The following is a 17007-nucleotide window of genomic DNA, read 5'->3' on the forward strand; positions in this document are numbered from 1 at the left end:
GTATGAACAATGCTCCTGCTTATATGTATTGGCTCTCTAGTGGGGTTATACTGCATGGCTGCAAGAAAATCTTCCCAGCACAAAGTGACACTAGTTTTTTTGTTGTTGTTTGTTTTTTTTTTTTTTTAATTGTCTTTTATAGGGCTGCACCCGCAGCACATGGAGGTTCCCAGGCTAGGAACCAGCCTACACCAGAACCACAGCAACACAGGATCCGAGCCTCATCTGCGACCTACACCACAGTTCACGGCAACGGTGGATCCCTAACCCACTGAGCGAGGCCAGGGATCAAACCCACAAACTCATGGTTCCTAGTCGGATTGGTTATCCACTGAGCCATGACAGGAACTCCCAAAGTGACACTACTTTAACTGTATCCTCCCCCTTCCTGCTCTACTTCACAATGATGACTTCCTGGCAGGCATCTGTACAATTGGTCCATGCCCTCAGGACTGCCCCTGTCTACAGTTGATTGGACCACATGACCCAAGCAGCCAATCAGAGGCTTGTCTCTAAGTATTAAAACGTAGAGTTGAATAAGGAGTCATGTCTCTTTGTTTGGATAATACCAATAGATTAAACTCAGGAAGTGTGGACTACTTCTTGCTTTTTAATTATGTGGGCTTGGAAGTGAAGAAAGGTGGTTTGCACAGAAGGAGAGAAATAGAAAAGATAAATAGAAAGAAAATGGCAAGGTCTACTTCCAGTACTGCATTCTTGCCCTTGGGTTTCAAAAGACACCCTTCTCTTCTCATGAGAAATGTCCCCATTTAATCTGATTGATGGAGTGTAACATATTTTTATTTGCTATAAGCAAGTCCTAATATATAGGGTATCACCATACGAGAAAAGCCAATGTGTAGGTATTCCATCTTTGCACAGACACTGCTTATTACACTAATATCTGCCCCTTTAAATCTAGAGCTTATCTCAAGTATATTTTCTTTTCTTCCCTGTCTCCAAAAATACCTTTTTACCATTTTTTATCATGAAAAAGTTAAGACTTGCTTATCCTATTTTTTCCAGTTTCCCTCTGGAATCAAATGAGACCAAGACAGTTATTTATTCTTGTTTCCTAATTGCCCTTCGAGATGATGAAAATTGTAATTTTTTGTTTATTGACTTCTATCATCTTGCAATTTGTTAATTTTTCACTTGACAACATCTTTGCTACAAATGAGGGGAAAGGTTAGCATCAAGTCATATTCTAGTATTCTGTGTGAAGATCTGCCAGTAATTCTCACTCCCAAAAGAGCAAGCAGTCTGGCCACCTCCCCTTGGCAGAAGAAAAAGAAGCTTTCATGAGCATCCCAGACAGCAACAGAGGAAGTGTACACACAATGCACAGAATTGCCTTTCAAAACCGGGTTTACGTGATGGAGATCGATCTTCAAGGCAGCAATTAGAGATTCACCAAGGAATCAATGAAGCTAAATTTACATTGACCTCAGTAGAAGAGTTTGTAGTGAAGTAAGTACCTTGCAGGCTCTCCTCTGGGGGAATTCAAATAGATACAGATACAAAGGTTTCTCAGACAGATTTTTTTTGGGGGGACACATAACTGATCAGAAGAATAAAGATGTATCCTGGGCACAAGGCCCCTTAATTTTTGTGCTTTAGTTTAAGCAGAAAAAAAAAATGACAGGAGAGTATCATGACAAAAATAGCATTAATAATAATAGACTCAGGTGCTCAGGCATTTCGCAGACAACAGAAGGGGAAGCAAACATGTTCCAACAGCCCTCAGCCCACTTGGAGGAGGCACAAACCTCAGGGATGGAGCCCATGGCACAGTTCTTCTGTGTCACTCTGTCTCTGTCCAGGTCGCATGGATTTCTAAACCCTTTCCTATAAGAGAGGGAGAATCCTTATTTTCACTGCATTCATAGCCAAGCCACACAAGGAAGGTTGGTTGAATGAGTACGGAACCCCCCACCCCCAGAATCTTTTTACAGTAATTCCTAGCATCATGCCATCACAGATGATTTAGCATCTGCCAAAAGACTTATAAACTGTAAAATCCTGTATACATGTATGTGTTGGAGGAATTCTCAGAACAGTGGAGAATTACCACTTCATAGACCACTTCTGTGTTCTCTCTACACCAAAGGCTGCCCCATTCTGGGCTACCGCAGTCGTATGATAAATGTGCCCAAATGGCTTTGCCTCTGTCCTGTGTCGTTTAAGCCTACTTCACTTTCAGATTGTTCTATGGCTTCTGCCTGATTTCTTCTCTCCTCCCTCACCTGAGCCTTGCTCTCCCACCCCACTGGAAAAGCTAGTTCTCTCAGTCTAGACTCCTTAGAATACCTAGTAAAATTTCTCAAACTACCTGGGGGGATTCAATACAACTCACCTTGATCTTTGGATATTTATGGTGGTTCTTTCTCAATAGTTTTCTATGACTTCTTGCCCCCTAAAAAAAATAGGTAGGAAACCACTGGTTTTATTTTCTGTGAATAGAGAGTCTGGAGAGACCTGGATTTCCCAAAGTTAGGACTCCCCTGATTCAACAACCACCCCATAACCAAGAGAATAGAATGGGGGGGTGGATAAGAAAAATGGAGCAGTTTACATTCCTGGGGAATAAAGAGGTCTTATAGCATCATTATTCATGTTCTGAAATCTAGAGAAGATTGGGTTCTGCTTGCCTGGCTAATAGTGTAGAATGCCAGTTTAGTTTAAAAATTAGTCAATTGATTTTTGAAACCACACTTATCAAAACAGTTGTTTGAACAAATTCTAAGTTATAAAATAAATATGTCGTGGAAATATAGCATACAGCATGGTTATTGTAGTTATAATACTGTGTGGCATATTTGGAATCTGCTAAGACATCTTAAAAGTTCTTGTCACAAGAAAAATTTTCTTCAAGTATGTATGATGATAGATGTTATGTTGACTTATTGTGGTGATCATTTTGTAATATATACAAATACATACACCTTCTATATTTGAGTATGTATATACAGATACAGCTATAGATATACATACTCAAATATACCTCCATTTTGGAGCCCTGTAGAGAAAATCTCTAGGGAAATGTCCATTGACAGAGGAATGGATAAAGAAGATGTGGCACATATATACAATGGAATATCACTCAGCCATAAAAAATGAAATAATACCATTTGCAGAAACATGGATTGATCTAGAGATTATTATACTAAGTGAAGTTAGAGGAAGAAAACATTATTATACCACTTACATGTGGAATCTTAAAAAAAAAAGGGATACAAATGAATTTATTTGCAGAATGGAAACAGACTCATAGACTTTGAAAACAAACTTATGGTTACCAAAGGAGACAGGTGAGGAGGGGAGGGGTGAACTGGGGGGTTGGGATTTGGCATATGCCCACTGAGGTATATGGAATGACTGGCCAACAGGAACCTGCTATAGGGAACTCTATCCAATGTTCTGTGATAATCTATATGGGAAAAGAATCTGAAGAAGAATGGAGGTGTGTACATGTATAAGTGAGCCATTTTGTCATACAGCAGAAATTATCACAAATTGTAAATCAAATATACTTCAATGAAATTTAAAAAAAGAAGAAGAAGAAGGAATTGTCTAGGGAAGAAGGCGTGAGGGATAATCTCTGTCCTTGGTGTCCCTTCCCCAGATTGATGGTGTTGCCCACCACCCTTTCCTTCCTGAATGCACTACTTTGCCTTCAGAGCTCTCACTTAAGGGACAGAAGACTCCTCCTTAGCATAGATGAGATAGTGTAGTGTTCCCACAGGAGTCTCTTAAACTGTAAAAGTGATCAAAAGTGGAAAACAAAGTACCCCAACCCTCTGGCTCCTCATGCCAAACTTCCTTGACCCTGTCTCAGCTTGCTCCTGTCCCAGGCTCACACAGCCTAGATGACCTCACTCTGTCTTCTAAGATGGAACCTTGGTCCCCAAGAATCGCCTGTGTTCTTTCTATCTAGACCCCCACCCCACTTGTGTATGCAGAGTCCCAGCTAACACATGAGCCTTTGGCCTAGCACTCTGACATCCCTCGTGGCCAGGAGAACATTCCAGCATTGATGTCTACTTCTTGCTTAGAGTCTAACCACTCACATCCCACTTCTGGTTGGTAAGCTCTTCAGCAGGACAGGAATTCTTTGAATGAGCTCTCTCTATACGTATGACTCCCTCACACAGGTGTATAGGTTTCCCTCACATAACCACTCTAAGTATTATTATTGTATCCATATTATAAATAAATACACCAAGAAACAAAGAGATTAAATGATTTTCCCAAAATCACACAGCTCACAAAGGGTAAGGCTGGGATGTGAATCCAGATAAATTTCACTGCTAAGCCACAGTTATTCTCTGCGGGCTTCAGCAGCCTTAAGTTTCTAATGCATATCTCTTGTTTCATGGAAACAAATGATTTCCATGAAACTAACTCCAAACTTACACTGGTGTGTTTTAAACCAACCAAGTTTTATGTATTAAGATCTCTGGGTAGGAGTTCCTGCCATGACACAGTGCATTAAGAATCTGACTGCAGTGGCTCAAGTTGCTGTGGAAGTGTGAATTCAATCCCTAGCCCGGTGCACTGGGTTAAAGGAACCAGCATTGCTGCAGCTGTGGTGTGGGTCACAGCTCTGGCTCAGATTCAATCCCTAGCCTGAGAATTTCCATAAGCCATGGATAACACCATAAAAAAATTTTTTTAATAAACAATAAAAATAAATATCTCTAGGTAAACCTGTTTCACTCACTACTCATTACTGTTCTTCTTACTCTGAGATGAGACTGGTTGACAACTTGAAAGAAAATGGATAGAGGATGTTATTGCACTCTGACTCGAGAAAATCCCTCCTTCCAGGCTGAAATGTGATAGCACACTGTTAGTTGGTCAAGGCATTTATCCTGAAATTATAGTGCAGACCATTAAGCTAGGGGGTATTCTCAATTCTTTGTAATTTTAAAGCCGTGGAAACCCCACTGAGCACAGAAGGCTGAGAAGTAAGTGAATGGGTATTGTGAATGAAATGCTTTCTGCTTTGAGAATCCCCATAAAGAAAAGCAAAGAGAGGACAATGTTAAACTTGACTCAGACCAGCTGGGATCTTGCGACCCCTCCTGTTGGACTTTATGGTATCTGGTATCTGGTAATGCCCCTTCTCTTCTAGAGCAGTGGCTAGCTGTGCCCTAACACCTCCTGTGAATACCTGATTTCCTGAGATCTCCTGGGTAGTACCTGTGTCTGATACAGCTCACCCAAGTCCTTCCAAGACCTCAACTTACTGCTTCTTCAGGTTTCCTTGGCTGCCTCTTTCCTGCTAACCTCTTGTGTCCTGTTTTCATCTGCCATGCCTTCAGATATGCCCTTTAATTGACTGTTGTTTCCTCCCCATACCTGAATGTTCTGGCATCAATTTTTTATGCAGGAGACTGATCCTTTGCTGCCCGTTCCTCAGCTCCCTACTATCAAGCTGGTCTCTCTGAATTTTTCTCTCCACATTTGGTGTTTGGGGATGGTTGATTGCCAACCTTGGTAGACAACACAGACTATCCTGCAACAATCTGGCTACCAGGGACACAACACTGTAACCATTCCTAGAGAAATGGGTTCCCAACCTTTACAGCCCTCTTCAAACCAAGCATTCTGCTAGTGTGTTCACGTGTGTGTGTGTGTGTGTGTGTGTGTGTGTGTGTGTGTGTGTGTAAAGTTGGGAAAGGCAAGAGAGGGTGGATTTTTGACCAACTTTGATCCAGCTAATGATGCCTAGTAGGAAGCCGCGGCCCTAGTGTAAGGCTATGAGTCTCCAGTAGTGTCTACAGATCAGTTTTCACCCCTCTGTCATTGCCAGAGAAGTTCCTTGAAAAGCTTTATGGCCTCCGCACTCTGAAATGTAAAGGAAGATGAGGAAAGATGAGAAAAGGAGGGGGTCAGGGCCAGGGGTGTGACTAAGGGCATAGATGGCCCTTACCAGGAAGTACTTGTTGGACAGAAAGAAACATATCAGAAGCAATTGGTGGTGGACACGAGAGATGATGGGAGATTAGAAAATCACCAGTGTCTAGGTATTTATGTGGTGTGCCATGGAACAGTGAGTGAAAAAATATCTTTAGAGTGGCTGAGCAGTAGTTTATCCCTTGTGTAATTTGAAATGGGGAAAGGGAGAAAGCAACCTTTTAGAAACACCTTCTGCAAACTCCACGACCCCTGAAAGATTCATTTCACCTCTTCCTGGGAAAATATTTGAGGCTGCTAAATCTGTGCAGTGACAATGGTTCATATCTCTGGTTCCTAACTTTAGAAATACTCTCAAGAAATACCTTGATTTCTTCAGGTGAGCACTAAAAAGCTATGGACTTGTCCAGGAAAAGCAAACTGATGTGCACATTAGTTGCAAATTTACAAAACTCGAAAATTATAAATAGTCTGTACTTAAATGTTTACAAAGTCTACTTTTTTGTCCTTTTTAAAATAAAATTCCATGAGAAAAAAATCAAACGGCGGACCATGGACAATTGCAAACTTCAGCTTATTCACAACTGCTCTCTAGGAAGCACTCCAGCATCACCTGTGTCCTTCTGCTCCTCCCCTTCCCTCTCCGACACACGTACAGGCACACACAGTGGACCACCCTGGCCTTTGGAGAGTGTCTGACTTTATCATAGGTAAACAAGGTGAGGCATCTAAGAGTCTTATCTAAATCATAGGACAAAGAGTGCTTCTTGCAAGAAACCATTTCCTGGAACACAAAAGAGTGGGGAGATTACTTAATTGTTGTTCTTTTCTGAAAACACAAGGCAAGCACAAAATTCAACATTGTTAACTACTTTCTTTGTGAGTTTGAGCCTCTGTTTCCTTATGGGATAATTGCAATAAAAACAGTTCCTTTGTCAGGCTGAGGACCAGAGACAGCAATTTATGTAAAAGAAGTTAGCATGGCACCTAACCGCAGTTTAAGAGCTCAGTAATAGTTGTCAGTATCATTCAATCTATTTTTGTTGTTGTTATTACTGCATCCAGGGCATTGCTTTTATTAAAGCAATTTTTTATTATCTATTTTAAAACTAAATGCAAGTAAACAAAGCCCTATTATAGCAAAGTACTCCACAAAAGATAGGTATGTGAATAACCTTAATATGACCCCATTACCATCCAGGAGAGAGCCAATGGCACTGGAAGTCTTTGACCAAAAAAGGACATACCAGTCAGATCTTGTTTAACTGACTTTCAAGTATGATTGCATTTAATTTGTTCTCTGGAACCCACGCAAAGTGCCATTTACGATTTAAATGAGCAGAGGCCTCTAGGGTGTAAGGGCCAGAGGTTCTTGCCAGACTAAAGGGAGGCTGACTCTCAGAGGCTTATTCCTCTGGGTCTCAGTGTGTACCTAGACTCATGCTGATGTGTCCATGGCAGCTTTTTCTATGAGCATTCAGATTGTTCCAGATCTTTTCCTCTTACACTGGGGATGGAGCGTCTCTTAACATCTTATTGGCTTAGAAAGGATTCCTTAAAGACTTTATATGGGAGCCTTAAATATTTCATGGGCTCATCTGCCTGTTTAATTATGTCTACATGCAAAAAAAAAGTCTTCCTGGCTAGGCATACATTTTGCAATACTGTTACATAAATATTTAAACAGCTGGGCTTCTCTTTATCCGCAAGGAAAGTACCAGTCTTTGCTTGAGAAGAAACACCTAAAGTGAAAGAGCTATGGAAATGTGTGAATAAGCAGATCTTTATGTATAAGAGGGGGGACTAATTTTTCTTTTTAAGCTAATTCAACAACAATAACAGAAGTTTGACCTTTGCCTTGACTATTTTCCAGGGTAACTTATAATATGCCATAGTGGAGCTCTGGCATAAAAGAGACACAAATGAGAATCCTGATTTTACCTTTTACTGATTGGACAAAACTATGCAAGTCATTTAATCTCTCTGAGATTTATTTTCCTCATTTAAAAAGTAGGAGAAATAATGGTGCAGTCACTGTGGGAAACAGTATAGAAATTCATAAAAAAATTAAACACAAAATCACTATATGATCTGGCATTTCCACTTTTGGGTGTATTCACAAAAAAGAGTTGAAAGCAGGAAATTAAACGTATTTGAACATCTATGTTCATAGCTGCATTATTCACAATAGCTAAAATGTGAACATAACTAAGATGTTCATCGACAGGTGAATGGAATAAACTGATATATACATACATACACACACACACACCAGAATATTATTCAGCCTTTAAAAGGGAGGAGATTCTGATACATGCTATGGATGGATGTATCTTACGGACCTTGAAGACATTACGTAAAATAAGCCAGACAGAAAAAGATTAATATTGCATGATTCCACTTACCCAAGGTGACTAGAGAAGTCAAGTTCTTAGACAGAGGTAGGATGATGGTTGCCAGGAACAAGGAGAGAGCAGAAGTTTCAATCTAGAAGGACGAAAAAGTTCTGGAGTAGGTAGTAGTGATGGGCATATGTCAATGTAAAAGTACTTAATCCCACTGGCCTATACATTTAAAAATGGTTGAAGTGGTAAATTTTATGTTATGTATATTTTACCACAACAAAACAATGGGAGTAATAATTATATTTTCTTTAAAGAGAAATTTCAAGAGCTAAATAAATCACATATTAATACATGAAATACTTTGTGCAGTGGACAGAAGTTACCCCAAAGATTCCAATACCTTTTACATTCTGGGTTTGGGTTGATGAGAGTGAAGCCTTTGGAGCTTCATTCATTGCTTGGGGCAAACCCTACCACACGTGGACAATGACAGTTCCAGTACATCTTCATGACCTGAATAATACCATATGTGCCCTTTGGGGACTGGCTTTTTACACTCAGCATAATATCCTCAAGATTTATCCAGGTAGGCAATAATCTTTTATAATAAAAATGCAAGTGGTTATTAAAACTAGTTCCTGCTAGATTCTTAATTCTCTCCAGATGGTCATACAAAGGGACTTCAATAGAGACTGGAGTTAGAGGCATGAGCAGCACTAAAGGAGCTAATCAAGAATGTTGACATACTTGGGAGTTCCCATCATGGTGCAGCGGAAATGAATCCAACTAGGAACCATGAGGTTGCAGGTTCAATCCCTGGCCTCGCTCAATGGGTTAAGGAGCCAACATTGCCGTGAGCTGTGGTGTAAGTCACAGGCGTTGCTCGGATCTGGCATTGCTGTGGCTGTGGCATAGGCTAGCGGCAACAGCTCCAATTAGACCCCTAGCCTGGGAACCTCCATGTGCCTTGGGTGTGGCCCTAAAAAGACAAAAGACAAAAAAAAAAAAAAAAAAAAAAGAATGTTGACATACTTGGGACAAGTAACAGTGGGGATCCATGGTCACCCCTAAAAATGAGGGGGAGAAAACCATGTTACTAGAGCTCACTGAGAGAGGCAGTGTTGAGGAGAAGGAATGCCTGTGGGAGTAGCGTCAGGGAGAGACATAGCTACTGCGGATTGTAGCTAGAGAGACATATCCTGATCTCTCCCCCAACCGGTAACTTCCTGCCTAAGCTGAGCAGAACCTAACAGGAAGCCAGTGTGCCAGGAAACCCAGGTAAAGCAGCCTTTGGAAAACAAAATCCCTGGACAGAGAGCAGGGCAAAAAAAAGAAGGGTACAAAGGGACTTAGGGCCAAACAATAGATAACCAGTACAACAAACAGTGATGAAAATATGCTCATTATTCAACAAATATTTCTTGAATATGCACTATTTGCAAGCCTCCATTCTAAGCATGGGAGGGGCATAGTAAATAAAAATTATGAAATCCCTAATTTCAAGTAGGGGCATATAACTAATATTTTAACTGAAATGATGCTCTTGAGTAGGGAGGAGTTGATGGGATCCAGTGCATAAGAGGCAGCTTGGACTTAGGGACATGGGAAGTGCATTCATGATGCTAGCTGGGGAGACAGAATAAGTGTGTCCAAATAACTGTAGGTTTGTAGATGAAGTGACTGGAGTGGAGAGAAGTTCTTTTCTATTGGTTTCTAACTTCTCAGTGAAAAATGAAGCAAACTGAGAGGGAGGATAATCCAGGAATCAGAGATTTGAGCAAAGAAGTGTAAAAAAGCCATCTAGGAGAGCTGAAGTATAAATGGACTAGATTATAAACATCTTTTAAAAATTCACAACCCAGGCCATATCCCAGACCAATTAAATCTCGATCACTGGGAGTGAGACACAGAAAGGAGTATTTTTGAAGCACCATAATTGATACCAATGTGTAAATAAATCTGGCAACCAATTAGACCAGGAAATGTAGCACAACTGCTGGGCAGCACTGAGGTTAGAGGTCATGATTCTTACGTAAAGCCAGTCAGCACCATCATTTTCCCACACCACTTTCAGCCTGTGTGTAGGTACGGAGTGAGTTGTCCATTATACTTAACTAAAGCTGGGTTTAACCATATGGCTATAATTCAGGGAAAGATAGACAAAGTTGCTGAGGTGTATGGCAAAAAAGGTAATTAATATGTGGAAACTATGCTCTAAGCTGAGTAAGGAAAAAAAATTCAATAGGATAATAAGACTTTAGGCTTCTATGGGGTCAAATGCTTGGAGCTCACTAGAGAAGTGAGCTGGGAAAGTGGAAGATGGTGGTGATCAGATTAGAGTCTACTTGGAACTGAGACTGTGAAGAGGTACAGGTACTGGTAATGCTAAATCCTAGAAAACGACTATGGGAATGGGTGACTGTTGTAGGCTAGAAGATAGAATATTAGGAAGAGCAGGTTAAAGAACTAAAATCCCAATATACTATAGATGTCTATGTGTGGATGATGAAATCATCAGGAAATATGCCATGGATGGTATTAGAAAAAGTGACAAGACAAAATCAAAAATTATGAAATAATTTACGTGAATGTGATAATAATTTACTTGAATGCATTAAAGCAAATCTGAAGGATAAAAACCATCGCCTGCATAGAAGATGAGAAACAGAAGAGCAGTGACTAGACATGTAGACTTTGGGGGCAGATCCTGGTTCCACAACTTCCCAGTGACTCAGTGCTGATGGCTTTACCCCTGCATCCCACTTTATTCATCTATCAATGGAGATGACGATGGTATCTTCCTAATTGTCTTTTTATGAGAAATTAAGTGATATGGAATGTCTAAAGTGCTTAGGACATTGCCTGACATTACCATCTATGAGCTGGGGTAATGCCTCTTAACTCTTCTTGATTGTTCTCAATCTGAAGTGACTCCTGGCCTTCTCTAAGGGAGGGCTTCTCAAACTTGAGTGTACATCAAAATCAACTTGAGGGCTTGGAGTTCCCATCATGGCACAGTGGTTAACGAATCCGACTAGGAACCATGGGGTTGCAGGTTCGATCCCTGGCCTTCCTCAGTAGGTTGACAATCCGGCGTTGCCGTGAGCTGTGGTGTAGGTTGCAGAAGTGGATCAGATCTCATGTTGCTGTGGCTCTGGTGTAGGCTGGTGGCTGCAGCTCCGATTAGACCCCTAGGCTGGGAGCCTCCATATGCCGCGGGAGCAGCCCTAGAAAAGGCAAAAAGACAAAAAAAATTAAAAATAAAATAAAGTAAAATAAAATCAACTTGAGGGCTTGAAGCCATAGGAGGCCCCAACCTCCGAAGTTGCTGGGTAGGGTGGGGCCTGAGAATTAGCATTTCTAAAATATTCCTAGGTGATGCTGATTCCCCTGGTTTGGGGGACCACTCTTTGAGATCATCTGTTGGGGAGGGGACCCAGAAGCTGTGTTTTAGCAAACCTCCTCCTCCGGTGATTCTTAGCATAAGCTAAAGTTTGAGAACTGCTTTTCTTGTCTGTCCATCCTAGTGTACCTCTAGGTCTTCAGGCCATGGCAGCATCAAAACTCTGCTTTTAGTTTTCCGCAGTAAAAATTGATTAATGTATGCCCAGACTCATCCATGCTTAACTGCCTAAATAATTTTCCATATAGCTTGGTAAAAATTGAAAAAAAGAGTGTTTCTCACCAAAGACACTGAAGTGATTTTTTTCAGATTTTCAAAGGAAACATGTTCTTACTTCCAATCATGTTTCTAGTGCTAGAGATGGTAAGATTTAATCACCAAAGGTTTTACTGTGGGCGTTCTCACCAACTGTTTTAGGAGACTTTCCATTGTCAGAAAAACGATCTGAAACTTGAAAATAAAAATGTGGACATCATGTCTTTTCAACACCATACAAGGGCAGAGACCACTTAAGGATTGTTTAGGAGGACATACTTAGTTCATCTCCTTGTTGAAGACTAATTGGAAGTTACAGATTTAATGAAGTTACTTGTTAACATATGTATTTTGCCCTACAGTGATGCAAATAATTTCTGTCAAATAAACAGTTCACCCCTACAAATTTATTATAGTTTATTAGGAGTAAATCTTTTATATCTAACTCAATAATCATCTCAACGTTTCTTTGTTTAATTGCCTATGAACTTTTGCCTCTTACATGCTCTTTGAACCTGTCACAACATATTACTGGCTCCCTAATTAATTAATAAGTTAAAAATCTTTGACGTGTTCATTTTGTATTTGCCCAAGAATCACGATTTTACATTTCTGAAAAATTATACTTTAACACTGTTCACTAAAGAACTCATTTGAAATAGCTTTGCAGGGGTTTGGGGCTTGACGGGTGGTGAAAATGACCACTCTGTGATATAAATATATGACTTGTATTTAAATTTTACTGCAGTCAGCTCAAAGATGCATCACAACAAAGGTAACAAAATGCAACAGGATGGGAATGGCTGAAAAAAAAAATGCTTTCTCAGATAATCCCATTTTCCTCATGGGAGAGGCATTGGCTATTTGGGTATCCTGATTTCCAAGGTAAAGTCTTGCCCACATGCAAGAACTCCAGGGTGAGGACTCTTGACCATATTACGCTGAAACACTAAGCCTTGATACTTAAAACTAGTATAGAGTTCTGGCATAGTTTCTGAACATGTCACTTATGGCATCATCTTGCTATAGTGGCCATGGGATCTATGTAACATCCATGCATTACACATGTGTGGTCATGTTCTAACCATGTAATGATGACCAATCAGAGCATATACAAGAATCTCCTGCATCACGAGGCAGGGAGAACTGACATAGCTGGCCTAGCCATGCCATGTCTTCTCAATCTTCTCTCAATTGAGTCTAAATTTCTCAGAGGGAATGAGCCTTTTTTTAAAACAAATATATGAAATTTTTTTTCCACAGTAGAGAATGTTCACTAAAACCTTATTTTCTGAAATACAAATTAGCTAAGATTTTAGGAAATGAGAAAAAGCAACCCAAAGAAAATATGAGGAAGGAAATAATATGTGGAAATGTTGGGGGGGGAGATACACAACTAAAAGTTGGTAAAATTGATGAATAGATTCAGAATATAGTAGCTGAAAAAGTCTAATAAAATAAGAAAACTACTGTTGCATTTACTAAAAATAAGAAATCAAAATTAGAAAGGGTATATAACAAAATGATTAAATTATAATGGATTATTGTCATGGTTTTATAATAAGTATTGATGAAACACTTCATATTTTATAAAACAGACCAACAAGTATTATAACAGCCAAACTAACACCAAATTTAATACAATAAGAAATACAAAATCTGAATGAAGCAATAGAAAAAATAAAGAAAACTACTAAAGATTATCCACAGCAATGAAGGTTACCACTGTTAAGAGGGATTTTCCACTTTACTCTTTGAAAATATCATGATATATTACCCGATCCATGGCATGGAGCAAGAGGAAAGTATTTCCAGCCAATTAACAGAAAAAAATAATTCCAGAAGGACTTTGGGTCGTTGTCTAATATCACAACTGGCTGCCAAGATCAGATCTAGCAGATCGTCAATTATGGTCCCTTTCCCCAGTAATGTTCAAGAGGAAGTTATAAAAATGACACGAATTTCCGAGTGAAAAGAACATTTGAACAGACTTTATATTTTGTCCATAGAGGCACAATTATACACTAGTGATAAAACTAATGTCTAAGACAAACACCAAAATTGCTCTGATTATTAAGGACATCATTTGAAAGATCTTTCTAGTTGCTGAGAAAATAGCTGAAGTTGAGAAATTGGGTGCTGTGATTGAACAGTATGGAAGACCAGACAAAATTAAAGCTCTTTAATCCATGAGAAAAAGTCTGTATCAAGGACCATGTATAGCTGATTGAAAAGGGTTTTTCTGCAAAATGAGAAGACAGTCAAAATAATACATCTACAAACTTTTAGATTTTTGTAAGCAAAGTGTAAAATCGTCTATGATATGAAGTTGTCCAACTGACATTTAATTAATTTGAAAAAAAGGAAAGAATGAGGAACAAAAAAAAAAATGGGTAACTTGTAGGGAAAAAATCAACATACAGAAGTATAAAAGTATGTCATAACTTTACTTCTCCATTTTAAGAGAACAATTTTGTAATAATTATATATTTATATATTTAAATTATACAGGATATATTTATATCTTTATATGTTAAAACCAATATATTTATCATATGTAATTTTCTTTTAAATTTTTGTTGACACAAGATCAGATTCATACCATGTATATTGATCTTTAATATTATTTTCCATTAAAAAATATATTATGGACTTCTCCTGTGGGAAGATAGAATATAGATATACTTTTTCCTATTTCTCTCACTAAATACAACTAAAAACCTTCAACATTATATACAAATAAAAAGACTTTAAAACATAGAAGTAAGAGTACAGATTGGCTAAGAACCTCAGGACCTGAAAAACAACAAGGTGGTTTTCTCTGGTTTATTTCTGGGCTTTGTCATTTTTGGGTTTTTTTTCTTTATTATTTGTCTATTTGTTGTTTTTGTCTCGTAAAGCCTACACTTGGAGCTAAAGAATCCAGGCAACCTGGTGGCCCCAACAATAGCCTACTCTCTCTAGTTAAAGGACCAGAAAAGGAACAGCATAGCAAGACAGAAAGTTTTTCACCAAGAACTGCTCTGCTCCAGCTACCAAAAACGGCAGAAAAAAAAAACAAAACTGTGGACCCACTCCCACCCTTGCCAGTAAAGGTGGCATGGAAGCTAGATGTCTACCCTTGCAAGGCTGCAACAGAGCACCTCAATACCACTTCTACCAATGTCAACTTCACAACTTAAAAAATTTACCAATTCCTTAAACAACAGAAGCTACCACAACTTACCCAATAGGAATAGACCATGTTAACAATCTTTCAACCATTGTAAAAATTGAAAATTGTAATTTAAAATGCCCCCCGAAAAGAAATCTCCAGGATCAAATGGTTTCATGGATATTTCTACTAAATGCTTAAAGAAGAATTAATAGCATACCTAAACAATCTCAGAGCTCCCATCATGGCTCAGTGGTTACAAACCTGGATAGTATCCATGAGGATGCAGATTCAATCCTGGCATCTCTCAGTGCATTAATGATCCACTGTTGCCATGAGCTGTGGTGTAGGTCAAAGACATGGCTTGAGTCCCATGTTGCTGTGGCTGTGGTGTAGGCTGGCAGCTACAGGTCCAATTTGACCCCTAGCCTGGGAACTTCCATATGCCCCAAGTATGGCCCGAAAAAGACAAAAAAAAATTTTTTAATCTAAACAATCTCTTCTAGAGCTAAAAAGGTGAGAATATGTCTTTATTTTATGAAGTTAGTATTACTCTAATATCAAAATCAGACAAGGACAATACAAAAAAGGGGGGAAAGCACAATTTTCATGAAAATAGATGTAAAAATTCTTAACAAAACATTAGCAATAGAACTCAATCAATGCAGAAAAAGCATATGACAAAATTTAACAACTATTCATGATAAAATCTCTCAAAAAATAGGAATATAAGGTAATTTCTTCTACTTCATAAAGAGTATCAAAAAAAGCTGTAGCTAACATTTTATCTAAAGGTGAGAAACTGAATGCTTCCCCGTAAGATGGAGAAAAAGGCAAGGATACTTGCTCTCACCACTCATTCAACTTCGTGCTTGCATTTCTAGTCAGTACAGGAGGACAAGAAAATAAAATAAAAACATATAAGTTGAAAAGGAAGAAATAAAATGGTTCTTATCAGCATTGATGTCTACACAGAAAATCCGAAGGATTTTCTCAAGGAACCCACTAACCTCTTAAAAATGTCTACACAGAAAATCCGAAGGATTTTCTCAAGGAACCCACTAACCTCTTAAAAATAATAAGTGAGTTCACTAGAGTCACAGGCTATAAGTAAGCATGCAAAATTAATTATACTTCTGTATACCAACAATGATGTGAACATCGAAGTTGAAAATATAATACCAGTTATAAACTCTAAAAAAATATGGAATAGTTAGATGTAAATCTAGCAAAACATCTTTAGGACTTGTGTGCTGAAAATGACAACATACTGATGAAAGAAGTCACTAAAGGTCCAAATAAAGAGTGATGCATACTGTGTTCATGGCTTGGAAGACTCCACACAGTATCAACGTCAGTTCTCCCTCAAACTGACATATAGATTTGATGCAATCCCTTTCAATTTCCTGGCAAGATTTTTTTAATATATATATATGTATATATATATATATATATATATATTATATACACACACACACATACATGTACACACACAAAATTGTTCTAAAACATATATAGAAAGGTTGAGGCACTAGAGTAGCTAAAACAATTTCAAAAAGCATAACAAAATAAGGGGAATGAGTCTACCAAATTTCAAGACTTATTACGTAACTACAGTAGCAACAGACACCCAGATTAATTAAAAAAAAAAAAAAGAATAGAGAACACAGAAATGCACCCACTCAAATACGCTTAAATTTTTTTTGGAAAAAGTACAGAAGTAATTCAATGAAGGAAAAAATAAACTTTTTAACTAATGGTATTACATCAAACAGACAAGCATAAGCAAATAATAAACCTTAATATAAATCTCACATCTTTTAAAAAATTAACTAGCAATGGGTCATAGATTATATTAAAACATAAAAACATAAAACTACAAAACTTTTAGGAATTAAAAGGAGAAAAATCTCTAGGGTACAAGTTTA

At 38.5% G+C, this 17007-nt stretch overlaps 1 long non-coding RNA gene across 2 annotated transcripts in view; it reads right to left on the bottom strand.

The window, feature by feature from the left end:
- LOC106506064 overlaps positions 1-17007 on the bottom strand; it is a 423147-nt gene that overhangs the window by 66381 nt on the left and 339759 nt on the right. For both annotated transcript variants that reach the window (XR_002338972.1, XR_001301047.2), the window contains exons 2-4: positions 8328-8409; positions 2357-2416; positions 1770-1848 (exon numbers count right to left, since the gene is read on the bottom strand). This is a non-coding gene — a long non-coding RNA (uncharacterized LOC106506064). The remainder of the gene's footprint in view (positions 1-1769; positions 1849-2356; positions 2417-8327; positions 8410-17007) is intronic.

Source organism: Sus scrofa, chromosome 14 (genome assembly GCF_000003025.6).
Source record: "Sus scrofa isolate TJ Tabasco breed Duroc chromosome 14, Sscrofa11.1, whole genome shotgun sequence".
NCBI classification, from domain to species: Eukaryota; Metazoa; Chordata; class Mammalia; order Artiodactyla; family Suidae; genus Sus; species Sus scrofa.